The 20,116-nt window shown below is 41.2% G+C and overlaps 1 protein-coding gene across 1 annotated transcript in view; it reads right to left on the reverse strand.

Annotated features, from left to right (window-relative positions):
- Nucleotides 1-20,116, reverse strand: part of LOC145399710 (ionotropic receptor 21a-like) — a 63,666-nt gene that overhangs the window by 26,906 nt on the left and 16,644 nt on the right. The gene's annotated exons all lie outside the window — the stretch shown is intronic.

Below are 20,116 nucleotides of genomic sequence, written 5' to 3' on the forward strand. Positions count from 1 at the left end.
TCCCAATGTCGGGTGTAACTTTCTTACTTGGAAATGATATTGGTGGAAGTCAAGTGTGTCCAGCTCCTCAGTTGTCTAGTGAACCAGTGACTGCGACCCAGGATTGTGATGTGCCTGATGTGTTCTCTGCATGTGCTGTCACTAGGGCTAAGTCTAAAGTTACTGGTGACTTAGAGGATAATGATGATGATGTTATCCTAGCTGACACTTTTCTTGCTAATTTGGACCACTCACCAGATGAGGCAGTACCCCGTAGTGTTGATAATTTGTCTCGTCAAGAGTTGGTTGAATTGCAGGTTGCTGACCCTGAGTTGAAAGGTCTAGCTAACTCTGCTTGCAGTGAGGGAGAGTCAGCTGGTGCTTCTACTTGTTATTATAGAAAGACAGGAGTACTTATGAGGAAGTGGAGACCCCCAACAGCATCAGCCGACTGTGAATGGGAGGTTGTACATCAAATTGTAATCCCTCGTGTTTGTAGGCAGGATATCATTAGAGTGACTCATGATTCCAGTTTGGCAGGACACCTTGGAGTGAGGAAGACTGTGGCACGCATTTTGAAACACTTTTACTGGCCAGGTATCTTCAGAGATGTTTCCTGGTATTGTAAGTCTTGTCACACCTGTCAAGTTGTGGGGAAGTGTAATCAGACCAAAAAGGTTGCACCTCTAGTTCCCATTCCTCCTTTTGAGGCGCCATTCACCCGTGTGTTGGTGGATATTGTGGGCCCTCTTCCTAAGACTTCTTCAGGATTCTCCTATGTGTTGACCCTGATTGATATGGCTACTCGTTATCCTGAAGCCATTCCACTTAGAAATATCTCAGCAAAGAACGTGGTTAAGGAAATGCTGGGGTTCTTCACCAAGTTTGGTCTGCCCAAGGAGGTACAGTCAGACCGGGGAAGTAATTTCATGTCAAATGTTTTCAAGCAGTCTCTGAAAGAGTTGGGCATCACCCAGATCACGTCTTCAGCTTACCATCCCCTGACCCAAGGAGCGTTGGAGAGATATCATCAAACAATCAAATCGATGCTCAGGAAATACTGTTTGGAACATCAGAAAGACTGGGATAAAGGTCTTCCATTCGTTGTATTTGCCGCAAGAGAATCTCCAAATGAATCACTGGGCTTCACACCCTTTGAACTACTGTTTGGCCATGAAGTAAGAGGACCCCTTAAGCTACTCAAGGAATGCTGGCTGTCGGAGAAAGATGACGTCAACCTGCTGGAGTATGTGATGAAGTTCAAAGAACGGCTGTCCACTGCTTTACAGCTGGCGAGAGAGAATTTAGGAGCTGCTCAGGAGAAGATGAAGACTTGGTATGATAAGAAGTCCAGGTTACGCCACTTTCAACCAGGAGATCATGTTTTGATTCTGCTACCGGTGCATGGGCAACCTCTTCAAGCCAAGTTTAGTGGTCCTTATTTCGTGGAGAAGAAACTCAGTGATGTCAACTATGTCATCGCCACACCAGATCGTAGAAAGAACAAGCAACTTTGTCACATCAACATGGTAAAGTTATATCACAGGCGGGATGAAAGTAACCCAGTCTGCACTGTAGCTGTTCCACCCGAGTCTGCAAGTGAAGTTCTCCCATGCAGTATGAGCCTAAGTGATAGTTTGGGGAAGAATCCTGATATCATGAATGATCTCCAGACTAAGCTTTCTCATCTAGCTCCCGAGGAAAGGCAGGAGTTTTCGGCATTACTGCAGGAGTACCCGCAAGTGTTCTGTTCCACTCCAGGAAGAACCACTGTGTTGATGCATGATGTCGATGTTGGAGATGCCAAGCCAATTAAACTGCCTCCTTACCGTGTGAACCCAGTGAAAGTTCCTCTCATCCAGAAGGAGCTTGGCTATCTGTTGGACCACAAGATGATTGAGCCCTGTCAGAGCGAGTGGAGTTCTCCTGTCACTCTAGTCCCTAAGCCAGGAGGGTTACAGCGGCTTTGCATCGACTACAGACGTGTTAATCAGATAACCAAAACAGACACTTACCCTCTCCCTCGCGTGGAAGATTGCATATACAAGATCTGAAAGGCTAGGTACTTAAGTAAGTTTGATTTGTTAAAGGGATACTGTCAAGTACCTATGACTGAACGTGCTAGAGAGATCTCATGTTTTGTAACACTAGGAAAGACTTTTGCATGTTCTGTAATGCCGTATGGTATGAAGAATTCACCAGCCACTTTTCAGAAGCTCATGAATGTTGTAGCAGAGGGTTTGGCAGGGTGTGTTGTTTATATTGATGATGTATTAATCTTCAGTGACAACTGGAAAGATCACCTATGCCATGTCAGTAAATTTCTTGAGCGTTTGGTTCAGGCTAATCTTGTAGCTAATTTATCAAAGTGTGAGTTTGGTCAAGCTAAAGTTCAGTACCTTGGGTATGTAATTGGTGATGGACAGGTTGGACCACCAGGAGCTAAGGTTCAGGTTATAAGTGATCTTCCCAGACCTAAAAGTAGGAAAGAGCTACAAAGATTTTTGGGAATGGCAGATTATTACAGGAGATTTGTTCTTAACTTTTCAATTCTTGTATCACCACTTACAGACCTACTGAAAAAGGGAGTTAAATTTGTCTGGACCGATAACTGTGAATCCTCTTTCAGTAAACTTAAAGCTATCCTATTAAGTCAGCCAATGCTCGCTACTTCAAATTTTGCTAAGACTTTTAAGATGGCTGTTGACGCAAGTGATACAGGAGCTGGGGCTGTTTTGCTGCAAGAGGATGATCAGGGTATTGAACACCCTGTATCTTATTACAATAAGAAGTTCACTCCACCTCAAAAGAACTACTCAACTATTGAGAAAGAGCTTTTGGCCTTGATATTGGGTTTACAGCATTTTTCATTTTATTTGTGTTCTGGTTTTGACCCCATAGTCATTTATACCGATCATAACCCACTGAAATTTCTTAGTAAGTTTAAAGATAAAAATCAGAGATTGACAAGATGGAGTCTACTTCTTCAGGAGTATTCATTAGACATACAACATGTCAAGGGGAAAGAAAATGTTATTGCAGATTGCTTATCTAGACTTTAGACAGATTGTTTTAGAGTAATAAGAAATTTCCTTTGTAAATTTCTTTTTCTTTGTGGGGAGGTGTTACATAGCCTATGATTTCATCATCCCTTGTATAATTCTAACTTATGATACAGTTTTGTTCATGACTGCATCATCCTTTGCATGATCCTAATGTACAGTATGCTGCATGTTTGTTCACGATTCGCCACGTGGCTTCCATAGTGACAAGGTTTGCGTGTTCTACCTCACTTCCCCCTTCTCCCCTTATAGTAGAGTAAGTCATTCTTTCTGTTGTTCAGAGCAGGATTGTCAACTCTTCGTCCCCTATGCCTTCATTTGCGCGTCCTTCTTACAAGTTGAATCAAGCTCTGCCGGCCCCTGTATAATGAGCTCAGTCTCTGTATTAGTGGCCACTTATATCTACTCCTCATTCTGTTCACATCTCTGTCCTCCCTGTACAGTATATTATTATTTTTGTGAGTGCACAGGAAGTCTCCAGCCATCTAGCTGCTGTATAATTTGAGTATAAGTGTTATTACCATTTTTCTTGTACGGTATAGCCTAAGGCGTTAATTCGTAAGCCTGGTAAAGTTTTTATGATTTTATTGGTTCCATACTGTCAGCCAGTATTAGTAATATTTTGTATCTGTAATAATATTATATCTTGCTTTAACTCAGCATTATCCGGTTTTCTCATTTTATCAGGGCTGACTTAGATAAATTTGCTCTTGCTAATTTCGTGTTAGTAGAGGCTATTTCAGTTAACCATATATGTAACCTGTTTCGCCATTACATTATCCTTATGAGTCCTGAATGTTTAGTTGTTAGTTCGAGCATTAAACTTTAACTTATAATTTTACCTAAGTCATTTGTTTTGAACCTGGAACTTTGCTGGACAGTAGTGATTTTAGTATTCTCATTTGAAGTGTTCATTAGCTCTCTGTTCCGTAACATAAATTTGGCGACCCCTTATCAGGATATTCAGGATATTATCATAAGGATATTGCTTGACATTTTGTGACTGTGATATATTCATGATGTCTACTATTACTACTCTGGATGAAGCCAAAGATTTTTTGTCAAATGTGCAAACAGTGTGTGATGTAGAAAACAGAACAAAGAATGAACTTAAGCTTGTTGCACAACAATTGGGAATTGCTGTTCACTCTCATCATTCTAAAGATCAAATTGTTGCCATGATTAATAAAAGCTTGTTTAATGTAACTCCTCCAGATGAGCAAACGCAGATTGAAATAGCTAAGTTTCAGCTAGCCCTGCAGGAGGCTCGTGCTAAGGGGGCTGAGTTTCAGGCTCGTGCTAAGGAGGCTGAGTTTCAGGCACGTGCTAAGGAGGCTGAGTCTCAGGCTCGTATTCAGGAGGCACAGGCACAGGCTCAGACACAAATTGAACTTGCTAGGATTCAGGCAAACCATGAGTATCGCATGAAATAAGGTGGAACTGGATCATCTAGCTCTGATGATTTTGATGTGGCTAAAAATGTTAAACTTGTCCCTCCTTTTAATGAATCTGATTTAACAAAGTATTTTCAGTTGTTTGAGAGGGTAGCTACAGGTTTTAATTGGCCCAAAAAGTATTGGCCAGTACTCCTTCAGAGTGTTCTCACCAGTAAAGCTCAAGTAAATTATGCATCTTTGCCTCAGGATCAATCTGAAAATTATGATGTAGTTAAGAGCTTGATTCTTAAGGCCTATGAGCTTGTTCCTGAAGCCTATAGAGTAAAATTTAGGACAACTTATAAGCAAGATAAGCAATCTCATGTTGAGTATGCAAAAATCAAAGAAGATCTGTTAGAGCAGTGGTTAAATTCTAAGAATGTAAATTCTGATTTTGATACATTTAAGCAGATGATTTTGCTGGAGGACTTCAAAGGGTGTATTAATAAAGATGTAAGCCTATATCTAGATGAGAAAAGAATAGATAATTTGTCTGATACTGCAGTTTTAGCTGATAGTTCTCACTCACAAGAGATATTCCAAAGTCAAAAAGAAAGCTGAGAGTAAGTACGTTGCCTCTACTCACAGTACAAGTAACAGGAAAGAGAATAAAGATGATGTTTCTCAGGAAGTAAATACCAGCTCCACCTCTAGATTTCAGAAAAGTAAATGTACTTATTGTAGTAAGCTTGGTCATAATACGAAGAAATGTTTCAGGAGACAGCGTGATGTGAACAAAAAGGAGTCTTTAAATATTCAGTCAATTGGTCTAGTGTCCACCCTTGAGAGTTCCCAGAATTCTTTAACCGAGTTAGCTGAACCTGCTCTGAGGGGCAAATTAAATTCTCATGATGAAGCTCCTCTTTTGAGCAGTAACGTGGGTGACACTCTCAAGAGTTCATGTGCTAATTTCCTGTCTGATGGTTTTGTCAGTCCTCTGGACAGTAATGACAGGAAATCAGTTAAAATATATCGTGATACAGGTGCTTGCCAATCCCTTATACTGACCAGTGTTCTAGGCTCTAATGTTAATTCCTCTGATGAAACTGTAATCTTAAAAGGTGTAGGGAATAATTACTTCTCTTTCCCTCTGTGCAAAGTGAATTTAGAGTCTGGTTTTGTTAATGGTTCCGTTATGGTTGGGTTGGTTGAGACACTCCCAATGTCGGGTGTAACTTTCTTACTTGGAAATGATATTGGTGGAAGTCAAGTGTGTCCAGCTCCTCAGTTGTCTAGTGAACCAGTGACTGCGACCCAGGATTGTGATGTGCCTGATGTGTTCTCTGCATGTGCTGTCACTAGGGCTAAGTCTAAAGTTACTGGTGACTTAGAGGATAATGATGATGATGTTATCCTAGCTGACACTTTTCTTGCTAATTTGGACCACTCACCAGATGAGGCAGTACCCCGTAGTGTTGATAATTTGTCTCGTCAAGAGTTGGTTGAATTGCAGGTTGCTGACCCTGAGTTGAAAGGTCTAGCTAACTCTGCTTGCAGTGAGGAAGAGTCAGCTGGTGCTTCTACTTGTTATTATAGAAAGACAGGAGTACTTATGAGGAAGTGGAGACCCCCAACAGCATCAGCCGACTGTGAATGGGAGGTTGTACATCAAATTGTAATCTCTCGTGTTTGTAGGCAGGATATCATTAGAGTGGCTCATGATTCCAGTTTGGCAGGACACCTTGGAGTGAGGAAGACTGTGGCACGCATTTTGAAACACTTTTACTGGCCAGGTATCTTCAGAGATGTTTCCTGGTATTGTAAGTCTTGTCACACCTGTCAAGTTGTGGGGAAGTGTAATCAGACCGAAAAGGTTGCACCTCTAGTTCCCATTCCTCCTTTTGAGGCGCCATTCACCCGTGTGTTGGTGGATATTGTGGGCCCTCTTCCTAAGACTTCTTCAGGATTCTCCTATGTGTTGACCCTGATTGATATGGCTACTCGTTATCCTGAAGCCATTCCACTTAGAAATATCTCAGCAAAGAACGTGGTTAAGGAAATGCTGGGGTTCTTCACCAAGTTTGGTCTGCCCAAGGAGGTACAGTCAGACCGGGAAGTAATTTCATGTCAAATGTTTTCAAGCAGTCTCTGAAAGAGTTGGGCATCACCCAGATCACGTCTTCAGCTTACCATCCCCTGACCCAAGGAGCGTTGGAGAGATATCATCAAACAATCAAATCGATGCTCAGGAAATACTGTTTGGAACATCAGAAAGACTGGGATAAAGGTCTTCCATTCGTTGTATTTGCCGCAAGAGAATCTCCAAATGAATCACGGGGCTTCTCACCCTTTGAACTACTGTTTGGCCATGAAGTAAGAGGACCCCTTAAGCTACTCAAGGAATGCTGGCTGTCGGAGAAAGATGACGTCAACCTGCTGGAGTATGTGATGAAGTTCAAAGAACGGTTGTCCACTGCTTTACAGCTGGCGAGAGAGAATTTAGGAGCTGCTCAGGAGAAGATGAAGACTTGGTATGATAAGAAGTCCAGGTTACGCCACTTTCAACCAGGAGATCATGTTTTGATTCTGCTACCGGTGCATGGGCAACCTCTTCAAGCCAAGTTTAGTGGTCCTTATTTCGTGGAGAAGAAACTCAGTGATGTCAACTATGTCATCGCCACACCAGATCGTAGAAAGAACAAGCAACTTTGTCACATCAACATGGTAAAGTTATATCACAGGCGGGATGAAAGTAACCCAGTCTGCACTGTAGCTGTTCCACCCGAGTCTGCAAGTGAAGTTCTCCCATGCAGTATGAGCCTAAGTGATAGTTTGGGGAAGAATCCTGATATCATGAATGATCTCCAGACTAAGCTTTCTCATCTAGCTCCCGAGGAAAGGCAGGAGTTTTCGGCATTACTGCAGGAGTACCCGCAAGTGTTCTGTTCCACTCCAGGAAGAACCACTGTGTTGATGCATGATGTCGATGTTGGAGATGCCAAGCCAATTAAACTGCCTCCTTACCGTGTGAACCCAGTGAAAGTTCCTCTCATCCAGAAGGAGCTTGGCTATCTGTTGGACCACAAGATGATTGAGCCCTGTCAGAGCGAGTGGAGTTCTCCTGTCACTCTAGTCCCTAAGCCAGGAGGGTTACAGCGGCTTTGCATCGACTACAGACGTGTTAATCAGATAACCAAAACAGACACTTACCCTCTCCCTCGCATGGAAGATTGCATATACAAGATCTGAAAGGCTAGGTACATAAGTAAGTTTGATTTGTTAAAGGGATACTGTCAAGTACCTATGACTGAACGTGCTAGAGAGATCTCATGTTTTGTAACACTAGGAAAGACTTTTGCATGTTCTGTAATGCCGTATGGTATGAAGAATTCACCAGCCACTTTTCAGAAGCTCATGAATGTTGTAGCAGAGGGTTTGGCAGGGTGTGTTGTTTATATTGATGATGTATTAATCTTCAGTGACAACTGGAAAGATCACCTATGCCATGTCAGTAAATTTCTTGAGCGTTTGGTTCAGGCTAATCTTGTAGCTAATTTATCAAAGTGTGAGTTTGGTCAAGCTAAAGTTCAGTACCTTGGGTATGTAATTGGTGATGGACAGGTTGGACCACCAGGAGCTAAGGTTCAGGTTATAAGTGATCTTCCCAGACCTAAAAGTAGGAAAGAGCTACAAAGATTTTTGGGAATGGCAGATTATTACAGGAGATTTGTTCTTAACTTTTCAATTCTTGTATCACCACTTACAGACCTACTGAAAAAGGGAGTTAAATTTGTCTGGACCGATAACTGTGAATCCTCTTTCAGTAAACTTAAAGCTATCCTATTAAGTCAGCCAATGCTCGCTACTTCAAATTTTGCTAAGACTTTTAAGATGGCTGTTGACGCAAGTGATACAGGAGCTGGGGCTGTTTTGCTGCAAGAGGATGATCAGGGTATTGAACACCCTGTATCTTATTACAATAAGAAGTTCACTCCACCTCAAAAGAACTACTCAACTATTGAGAAAGAGCTTTTGGCCTTGATATTGGGTTTACAGCATTTTTCATTTTATTTGTGTTCTGGTTTTGACCCCATAGTCATTTATACCGATCATAACCCACTGAAATTTCTTAGTAAGTTTAAAGATAAAAATCAGAGATTGACAAGATGGAGTCTACTTCTTCAGGAGTATTCATTAGACATACAACATGTCAAGGGGAAAGAAAATGTTATTGCAGATTGCTTATCTAGACTTTAGACAGATTGTTTTAGAGTAATAAGAAATTTCCTTTGTAAATTTCTTTTTCTTTGTGGGGAGGTGTTACATAGCCTATGATTTCATCATCCCTTGTATAATTCTAACTTATGATACAGTTTTGTTCATGACTGCATCATCCTTTGCATGATCCTAATGTACAGTATGCTGCATGTTTGTTCACGATTCGCCACGTGGCTTCCATAGTGACAAGGTTTGCGTGTTCTACCTCACTTCCCCCTTCTCCCCCTCATAGTAGAGTAAGTCATTCTTTCTGTTGTTCAGAGCAGGATTGTCAACTCTTCGTCCCCTATGCCTTCATTTGCGCGTCCTTCTTACAAGTTGAATCAAGCTCTGCCGGCCCCTGTATAATGAGCTCAGTCTCTGTATTAGTGGCCACTTATATCTACTCCTCATTCTGTTCACATCTCTGTCCTCCTGTACAGTATATTATTATTTTTGTGAGTGCACAGGAAGTCTCCAGCCATCTAGCTGCTGTATAATTTGAGTATAAGTGTTATTACCATTTTTCTTGTACGGGTATAGCCTAAGGCGTTAATTCGTAAGCCTGGTAAAGTTTTTATGATTTTATTGGTTCCATACTGTCAGCCAGTATTAGTAATATTTTGTATCTGTAATAATATTATATCTTGCTTTAACTCAGCATTATCCGGTTTTCTCATTTTATCAGGGCTGACTTAGATAAATTTGCTCTTGCTAATTTCGTGTTAGTAGAGGCTATTTCAGTTAACCATATATGTAACCTGTTTCGCCATTACATTATCCTTATGAGTCCTGAATGTTTAGTTGTTAGTTCGAGCATTAAACTTTAACTTATAATTTTACCTAAGTCATTTGTTTTGAACCTGGAACTTTGCTGGACAGTAGTGATTTTAGTATTCTCATTTGAAGTGTTCATTAGCTCTCTGTTCCGTAACATAAATTTGGCGACCCCTTATCAGGATATTCAGGATATTATCATAAGGATATTGCTTGACATTTTGTGACTGTGATATATTCATGATGTCTACTATTACTACTCTGGATGAAGCCAAAGATTTTTTGTCAAATGTGCAAACAGTGTGTGATGTAGAAAACAGAACAAAGAATGAACTTAAGCTTGTTGCACAACAATTGGGAATTGCTGTTCACTCTCATCATTCTAAAGATCAAATTGTTGCCATGATTAATAAAAGCTTGTTTAATGTAACTCCTCCAGATGAGCAAACGCAGATTGAAATAGCTAAGTTTCAGCTAGCCCTGCAGGAGGCTCGTGCTAAGGGGGCTGAGTTTCAGGCTCGTGCTAAGGAGGCTGAGTTTCAGGCACGTGCTAAGGAGGCTGAGTCTCAGGCTCGTATTCAGGAGGCACAGGCACAGGCTCAGACACAAATTGAACTTGCTAGGATTCAGGCAAACCATGAGTATCGCATGAAATAAGGTGGAACTGGATCATCTAGCTCTGATGATTTTGATGTGGCTAAAAATGTTAAACTTGTCCCTCCTTTTAATGAATCTGATTTAACAAAGTATTTTCAGTTGTTTGAGAGGGTAGCTACAGGTTTTAATTGGCCCAAAAATATTGGCCAGTACTCCTTCAGAGTGTTCTCACCAGTAAAGCTCAAGTAAATTATGCATCTTTGCCTCAGGATCAATCTGAAAATTATGATGTAGTTAAGAGCTTGATTCTTAAGGCCTATGAGCTTGTTCCTGAAGCCTATAGAGTAAAATTTAGGACAACTTATAAGCAAGATAAGCAATCTCATGTTGAGTATGCAAAAATCAAAGAAGATCTGTTAGAGCAGTGGTTAAATTCTAAGAATGTAAATTCTGATTTTGATACATTTAAGCAGATGATTTTGCTGGAGGACTTCAAAGGGTGTATTAATAAAGATGTAAGCCTATATCTAGATGAGAAAAGAATAGATAATTTGTCTGATACTGCAGTTTTAGCTGATAGTTCTCACTCACAAGAGATATTCCAAAGTCAAAAGAAAGCTGAGAGTAAGTACGTTGCCTCTACTCACAGTACAAGTAACAGGAAAGAGAATAAAGATGATGTTTCTCAGGAAGTAAATACCAGCTCCACCTCTAGATTTCAGAAAAGTAAATGTACTTATTGTAGTAAGCTTGGTCATAATACGAAGAAATGTTTCAGGAGACAGCGTGATGTGAACAAAAAGGAGTCTTTAAATATTCAGTCAATTGGTCTAGTGTCCACCCTTGAGAGTTCCCAGAATTCTTTAACCGAGTTAGCTGAACCTGCTCTGAGGGGCAAATTAAATTCTCATGATGAAGCTCCTCTTTTGAGCAGTAACGTGGGTGACACTCTCAAGAGTTCATGTGCTAATTTCCTGTCTGATGGTTTTGTCAGTCCTCTGGACAGTAATGACAGGAAATCAGTTAAAATATATCGTGATACAGGTGCTTGCCAATCCCTTATACTGACCAGTGTTCTAGGCTCTAATGTTAATTCCTCTGATGAAACTGTAATCTTAAAAGGTGTAGGGAATAATTACTTCTCTTTCCCTCTGTGCAAAGTGAATTTAGAGTCTGGTTTTGTTAATGGTTCCGTTATGGTTGGGTTGGTTGAGACACTCCCAATGTCGGGTGTAACTTTCTTACTTGGAAATGATATTGGTGGAAGTCAAGTGTGTCCAGCTCCTCAGTTGTCTAGTGAACCAGTGACTGCGACCCAGGATTGTGATGTGCCTGATGTGTTCTCTGCATGTGCTGTCACTAGGGCTAAGTCTAAAGTTACTGGTGACTTAGAGGATAATGATGATGATGTTATCCTAGCTGACACTTTTCTTGCTAATTTGGACCACTCACCAGATGAGGCAGTACCCCGTAGTGTTGATAATTTGTCTCGTCAAGAGTTGGTTGAATTGCAGGTTGCTGACCCTGAGTTGAAAGGTCTAGCTAACTCTGCTTGCAGTGAGGAAGAGTCAGCTGGTGCTTCTACTTGTTATTATAGAAAGACAGGAGTACTTATGAGGAAGTGGAGACCCCCAACAGCATCAGCCGACTGTGAATGGGAGGTTGTACATCAAATTGTAATCTCTCGTGTTTGTAGGCAGGATATCATTAGAGTGGCTCATGATTCCAGTTTGGCAGGACACCTTGGAGTGAGGAAGACTGTGGCACGCATTTTGAAACACTTTTACTGGCCAGGTATCTTCAGAGATGTTTCCTGGTATTGTAAGTCTTGTCACACCTGTCAAGTTGTGGGGAAGTGTAATGTGACTGAAAGGTTGCACCTCTAGTTCCCATTCCTCCTTTTGAGGCGCCATTCACCCGTGTGTTGGTGGATATTGTGGGCCCTCTTCCTAAGACTTCTTCAGGATTCTCCTATGTGTTGACCCTGATTGATATGGCTACTCGTTATCCTGAAGCCATTCCACTTAGAAATATCTCAGCAAAGAACGTGGTTAAGGAAATGCTGGGGTTCTTCACCAAGTTTGGTCTGCCCAAGGAGGTACAGTCAGACCGGGGAAGTAATTTCATGTCAAATGTTTTCAAGCAGTCTCTGAAAGAGTTGGGCATCACCCAGATCACGTCTTCAGCTTACCATCCCCTGACCCAAGGAGCGTTGGAGAGATATCATCAAACAATCAAATCGATGCTCAGGAAATACTGTTTGGAACATCAGAAAGACTGGGATAAAGGTCTTCCATTCGTTGTATTTGCCGCAAGAGAATCTCCAAATGAATCACGGGGCTTCTCACCCTTTGAACTACTGTTTGGCCATGAAGTAAGAGGACCCTTAAGCTACTCAAGGAATGCTGGCTGTCGGAGAAAGATGACGTCAACCTGCTGGAGTATGTGATGAAGTTCAAAGAACGGTTGTCCACTGCTTTACAGCTGGCGAGAGAGAATTTAGGAGCTGCTCAGGAGAAGATGAAGACTTGGTATGATAAGAAGTCCAGGTTACGCCACTTTCAACCAGGAGATCATGTTTTGATTCTGCTACCGGTGCATGGGCAACCTCTTCAAGCCAAGTTTAGTGGTCCTTATTTCGTGGAGAAGAAACTCAGTGATGTCAACTATGTCATCGCCACACCAGATCGTAGAAAGAACAAGCAACTTTGTCACATCAACATGGTAAAGTTATATCACAGGCGGGATGAAAGTAACCCAGTCTGCACTGTAGCTGTTCCACCCGAGTCTGCAAGTGAAGTTCTCCCATGCAGTATGAGCCTAAGTGATAGTTTGGGGAAGAATCCTGATATCATGAATGATCTCCAGACTAAGCTTTCTCATCTAGCTCCCGAGGAAAGGCAGGAGTTTTCGGCATTACTGCAGGAGTACCCGCAAGTGTTCTGTTCCACTCCAGGAAGAACCACTGTGTTGATGCATGATGTCGATGTTGGAGATGCCAAGCCAATTAAACTGCCTCCTTACCGTGTGAACCCAGTGAAAGTTCCTCTCATCCAGAAGGAGCTTGGCTATCTGTTGGACCACAAGATGATTGAGCCCTGTCAGAGCGAGTGGAGTTCTCCTGTCACTCTAGTCCCTAAGCCAGGAGGGTTACAGCGGCTTTGCATCGACTACAGACGTGTTAATCAGATAACCAAAACAGACACTTACCCTCTCCCTCGCATGGAAGATTGCATATACAAGATCTGAAAGGCTAGGTACATAAGTAAGTTTGATTTGTTAAAGGGATACTGTCAAGTACCTATGACTGAACGTGCTAGAGAGATCTCATGTTTTGTAACACTAGGAAAGACTTTTGCATGTTCTGTAATGCCGTATGGTATGAAGAATTCACCAGCCACTTTTCAGAAGCTCATGAATGTTGTAGCAGAGGGTTTGGCAGGGTGTGTTGTTTATATTGATGATGTATTAATCTTCAGTGACAACTGGAAAGATCACCTATGCCATGTCAGTAAATTTCTTGAGCGTTTGGTTCAGGCTAATCTTGTAGCTAATTTATCAAAGTGTGAGTTTGGTCAAGCTAAAGTTCAGTACCTTGGGTATGTAATTGGTGATGGACAGGTTGGACCACCAGGAGCTAAGGTTCAGGTTATAAGTGATCTTCCCAGACCTAAAAGTAGGAAAGAGCTACAAAGATTTTTGGGAATGGCAGATTATTACAGGAGATTTGTTCTTAACTTTTCAATTCTTGTATCACCACTTACAGACCTACTGAAAAAGGGAGTTAAATTTGTCTGGACCGATAACTGTGAATCCTCTTTCAGTAAACTTAAAGCTATCCTATTAAGTCAGCCAATGCTCGCTACTTCAAATTTTGCTAAGACTTTTAAGATGGCTGTTGACGCAAGTGATACAGGAGCTGGGGCTGTTTTGCTGCAAGAGGATGATCAGGGTATTGAACACCCTGTATCTTATTACAATAAGAAGTTCACTCCACCTCAAAAGAACTACTCAACTATTGAGAAAGAGCTTTTGGCCTTGATATTGGGTTTACAGCATTTTTCATTTTATTTGTGTTCTGGTTTTGACCCCATAGTCATTTATACCGATCATAACCCACTGAAATTTCTTAGTAAGTTTAAAGATAAAAATCAGAGATTGACAAGATGGAGTCTACTTCTTCAGGAGTATTCATTAGACATACAACATGTCAAGGGGAAAGAAAATGTTATTGCAGATTGCTTATCTAGACTTTAGACAGATTGTTTTAGAGTAATAAGAAATTTCCTTTGTAAATTTCTTTTTCTTTGTGGGGAGGTGTTACATAGCCTATGATTTCATCATCCCTTGTATAATTCTAACTTATGATACAGTTTTGTTCATGACTGCATCATCCTTTGCATGATCCTAATGTACAGTATGCTGCATGTTTGTTCACGATTCGCCACGTGGCTTCCATAGTGACAAGGTTTGCGTGTTCTACCTCACTTCCCCTTCTCCCCTCATAGTAGAGTAAGTCATTCTTTCTGTTGTTCAGAGCAGGATTGTCAACTCTTCGTCCCCTATGCCTTCATTTGCGCGTCCTTCTTACAAGTTGAATCAAGCTCTGCCGGCCCCTGTATAATGAGCTCAGTCTCTGTATTAGTGGCCACTTATATCTACTCCTCATTCTGTTCACATCTCTGTCCTCCCCTGTACAGTATATTATTATTTTTGTGAGTGCACAGGAAGTCTCCAGCCATCTAGCTGCTGTATAATTTGAGTATAAGTGTTATTACCATTTTTCTTGTACGGTATAGCCTAAGGCGTTAATTCGTAAGCCTGGTAAAGTTTTTATGATTTTATTGGTTCCATACTGTCAGCCAGTATTAGTAATATTTTGTATCTGTAATAATATTATATCTTGCTTTAACTCAGCATTATCCGGTTTTCTCATTTTATCAGGGCTGACTTAGATAAATTTGCTCTTGCTAATTTCGTGTTAGTAGAGGCTATTTCAGTTAACCATATATGTAACCTGTTTCGCCATTACATTATCCTTATGAGTCCTGAATGTTTAGTTGTTAGTTCGAGCATTAAACTTTAACTTATAATTTTACCTAAGTCATTTGTTTTGAACCTGGAACTTTGCTGGACAGTAGTGATTTTAGTATTCTCATTTGAAGTGTTCATTAGCTCTCTGTTCCGTAACATAAATTTGGCGACCCCTTATCAGGATATTCAGGATATTATCATAAGGATATTGCTTGACATTTTGTGACTGTGATATATTCATGATGTCTACTATTACTACTCTGGATGAAGCCAAAGATTTTTTGTCAAATGTGCAAACAGTGTGTGATGTAGAAAACAGAACAAAGAATGAACTTAAGCTTGTTGCACAACAATTGGGAATTGCTGTTCACTCTCATCATTCTAAAGATCAAATTGTTGCCATGATTAATAAAAGCTTGTTTAATGTAACTCCTCCAGATGAGCAAACGCAGATTGAAATAGCTAAGTTTCAGCTAGCCCTGCAGGAGGCTCGTGCTAAGGGGGCTGAGTTTCAGGCTCGTGCTAAGGAGGCTGAGTTTCAGGCACGTGCTAAGGAGGCTGAGTCTCAGGCTCGTATTCAGGAGGCACAGGCACAGGCTCAGACACAAATTGAACTTGCTAGGATTCAGGCAAACCATGAGTATCGCATGAAATAAGGTGGAACTGGATCATCTAGCTCTGATGATTTTGATGTGGCTAAAAATGTTAAACTTGTCCCTCCTTTTAATGAATCTGATTTAACAAAGTATTTTCAGTTGTTTGAGAGGGTAGCTACAGGTTTTAATTGGCCCAAAAGCATTGGCCAGTACTCCTTCAGAGTGTTCTCACCAGTAAAGCTCAAGTAAATTATGCATCTTTGCCTCAGGATCAATCTGAAAATTATGATGTAGTTAAGAGCTTGATTCTTAAGGCCTATGAGCTTGTTCCTGAAGCCTATAGAGTAAAATTTAGGACAACTTATAAGCAAGATAAGCAATCTCATGTTGAGTATGCAAAAATCAAAGAAGATCTGTTAGAGCAGTGGTTAAATTCTAAGAATGTAAATTCTGATTTTGATACATTTAAGCAGATGATTTTGCTGGAGGACTTCAAAGGGTGTATTAATAAAGATGTAAGCCTATATCTAGATGAGAAAAGAATAGATAATTTGTCTGATACTGCAGTTTTAGCTGATAGTTCTCACTCACAAGAGATATTCCAAAGTCAAAAAGAAAGCTGAGAGTAAGTACGTTGCCTCTACTCACAGTACAAGTAACAGGAAAGAGAATAAAGATGATGTTTCTCAGGAAGTAAATACCAGCTCCACCTCTAGATTTCAGAAAAGTAAATGTACTTATTGTAGTAAGCTTGGTCATAATACGAAGAAATGTTTCAGGAGACAGCGTGATGTGAACAAAAAGGAGTCTTTAAATATTCAGTCAATTGGTCTAGTGTCCACCCTTGAGAGTTCCCAGAATTCTTTAACCGAGTTAGCTGAACCTGCTCTGAGGGGCAAATTAAATTCTCATGATGAAGCTCCTCTTTTGAGCAGTAACGTGGGTGACACCTCTCAAGAGTTCATGTGCTAATTTCCTGTCTGATGGTTTTGTCAGTCCTCTGGACAGTAATGACAGGAAATCAGTTAAAATATATCGTGATACAGGTGCTTGCCAATCCCTTATACTGACCAGTGTTCTAGGCTCTAATGTTAATTCCTCTGATGAAACTGTAATCTTAAAAGGTGTAGGGAATAATTACTTCTCTTTCCCTCTGTGCAAAGTGAATTTAGAGTCTGGTTTTGTTAATGGTTCCGTTATGGTTGGGTTGGTTGAGACACTCCCAATGTCGGGTGTAACTTTCTTACTTGGAAATGATATTGGTGGAAGTCAAGTGTGTCCAGCTCCTCAGTTGTCTAGTGAACCAGTGACTGCGACCCAGGATTGTGATGTGCCTGATGTGTTCTCTGCATGTGCTGTCACTAGGGCTAAGTCTAAAGTTACTGGTGACTTAGAGGATAATGATGATGATGTTATCCTAGCTGACACTTTTCTTGCTAATTTGGACCACTCACCAGATGAGGCAGTACCCCGTAGTGTTGATAATTTGTCTCGTCAAGAGTTGGTTGAATTGCAGGTTGCTGACCCTGAGTTGAAAGGTCTAGCTAACTCTGCTTGCAGTGAGGAAGAGTCAGCTGGTGCTTCTACTTGTTATTATAGAAAGACAGGAGTACTTATGAGGAAGTGGAGACCCCCAACAGCATCAGCCGACTGTGAATGGGAGGTTGTACATCAAATTGTAATAATCTCGTGTTTGGAGGCAGGATATCATTAGAGTGGCTCATGATTCCAGTTTGGCAGGACACCTTGGAGTGAGGAAGACTGTGGCACGCATTTTGAAACACTTTTACTGGCCAGGTATCTTCAGAGATGTTTCCTGGTATTGTAAGTCTTGTCACACCTGTCAAGTTGTGGGGAAGTGTAATCAGACCGAAAAGGTTGCACCTCTAGTTCCCATTCCTCCTTTTGAGGCGCCATTCACCCGTGTGTTGGTGGATATTGTGGGCCCTCTTCCTAAGACTTCTTCAGGATTCTCCTATGTGTTGACCCTGATTGATATGGCTACTCGTTATCCTGAAGCCATTCCACTTAGAAATATCTCAGCAAAGAACGTGGTTAAGGAAATGCTGGGGTTCTTCACCAAGTTTGGTCTGCCCAAGGAGGTACAGTCAGACCGGGGAAGTAATTTCATGTCAAATGTTTTCAAGCAGTCTCTGAAAGAGTTGGGCATCACCCAGATCACGTCTTCAGCTTACCATCCCCTGACCCAAGGAGCGTTGGAGAGATATCATCAAACAATCAAATCGATGCTCAGGAAATACTGTTTGGAACATCAGAAAGACTGGGATAAAGGTCTTCCATTCGTTGTATTTGCCGCAAGAGAATCTCCAAATGAATCACGGGGCTTCTCACCCTTTGAACTACTGTTTGGCCATGAAGTAAGAGGACCCCTTAAGCTACTCAAGGAATGCTGGCTGTCGGAGAAAGATGACGTCAACCTGCTGGAGTATGTGATGAAGTTCAAAGAACGGCTGTCCACTGCTTTACAGCTGGCGAGAGAGAATTTAGGAGCTGCTCAGGAGAAGATGAAGACTTGGTATGATAAGAAGTCCAGGTTACGCCACTTTCAGCCAGGAGTTTGGATTCTGCTACCGGTGCATGGGCAACCTCTTCAAGCCAAGTTTAGTGGTCCTTATTTCGTGGAGAAGAAACTCAGTGATGTCAACTATGTCATCGCCACACCAGATCGTAGAAAGAACAAGCAACTTTGTCACATCAACATGGTAAAGTTATATCACAGGCGGGATGAAAGTAACCCAGTCTGCACTGTAGCTGTTCCACCCGAGTCTGCAAGTGAAGTTCTCCCATGCAGTATGAGCCTAAGTGATAGTTTGGGGAAGAATCCTGATATCATGAATGATCTCCAGACTAAGCTTTCTCATCTAGCTCCCGAGGAAAGGCAGGAGTTTTCGGCATTACTGCAGGAGTACCCGCAAGTGTTCTGTTCCACTCCAGGAAGAACCACTGTGTTGATGCATGATGTCGATGTTGGAGATGCCAAGCCAATTAAACTGCCTCCTTACCGTGTGAACCCAGTGAAAGTTCCTCTCATCCAGAAGGAGCTTGGCTATCTGTTGGACCACAAGATGATTGAGCCCTGTCAGAGCGAGTGGAGTTCTCCTGTCACTCTAGTCCCTAAGCCAGGAGGGTCACAGCGGCTTTGCATCGACTACAGACGTGTTAATCAGATAACCAAAACAGACACTTACCCTCTCCCTCGCGTGGAAGATTGCATATACAAGATCTGAAGGGTAGGTACATAAGTAAGTTTGATTTGTTAAAGGGATACTGTCAAGTACCTATGACTGAACGTGCTAGAGAGATCTCATGTTTTGTAACACTAGGAAAGATTTTTGCATGTTCTGTAATGCCGTATGGTATGAAGAATTCACCAGCCACTTTTCAGAAGCTCATGAATGTTGTAGCAGAGGGTTTGGCAGGGTGTGTTGTTTATATTGATGATGTATTAATCTTCAGTGACAACTGGAAAGATCACCTATGCCATGTCAGTAAATTTCTTGAGCGTTTGGTTCAGGCTAATCTTGTAGCTAATTTATCAAAGTGTGAGTTTGGTCAAGCTAAAGTTCAGTACCTTGGGTATGTAATTGGTGATGGACAGGTTGGACCACCAGGAGCTAAGGTTCAGGTTATAAGTGATCTTCCCAGACCTAAAAGTAGGAAAGAGCTACAAAGATTTTTGGGAATGGCAGATTATTACAGGAGATTTGTTCTTAACTTTTCAATTCTTGTATCACCACTTACAGACCTACTGAAAAAGGGAGTTAAATTTGTCTGGACCGATAACTGTGAATCCTCTTTCAGTAAACTTAAAGCTATCCTATTAAGTCAGCCAATGCTCGCTACTTCAAATTTTGCTAAGACTTTTAAGATGGCTGTTGACGCAAGTGATACAGGAGCTGGGGCTGTTTTGCTGCAAGAGGATGATCAGGGTATTGAACACCCTGTATCTTATTACAATAAGAAGTTCACTCCACCTCAAAAGAACTACTCAACTATTGAGAAAGAGCTTTTGGCCTTGATTTTGGGTTTACAGCAGTTTTCATTTTATTTGTGTTCTGGTTTTGACCCCATAGTCATTTATACCGATCATAACCCACTGAAATTTCTTAGTAAGTTTAAAGATAAAAATCAGAGATTGACAAGATGGAGTCTACTTCTTCAGGAGTATTCATTAGACATACAACATGTCAAGGGGAAAGAAAATGTTATTGCAGATTGCTTATCTAGACTTTAGACAGATTGTTTTAGAGTAATAAGAAATTTCCTTTGTAAATTTTTTTTTCTTTGTGGGGAGGTGTTACATAGCCTATGATTTCATCATCCCTTGTATAATTCTAACTTATGATACAGTTTTGTTCATGACTGCATCATCCTTTGCATGATCCTAATGTACAGTATGCTGCATGTTTGTTCACGA

The sequence above is a fragment of the Coenobita brevimanus genome, chromosome 50 (genome assembly GCF_032717465.1).
Source record: "Coenobita brevimanus isolate Jiangsu-jjx chromosome 50, ASM3271746v2, whole genome shotgun sequence".
NCBI classification, from domain to species: Eukaryota; Metazoa; Arthropoda; class Malacostraca; order Decapoda; family Coenobitidae; genus Coenobita; species Coenobita brevimanus.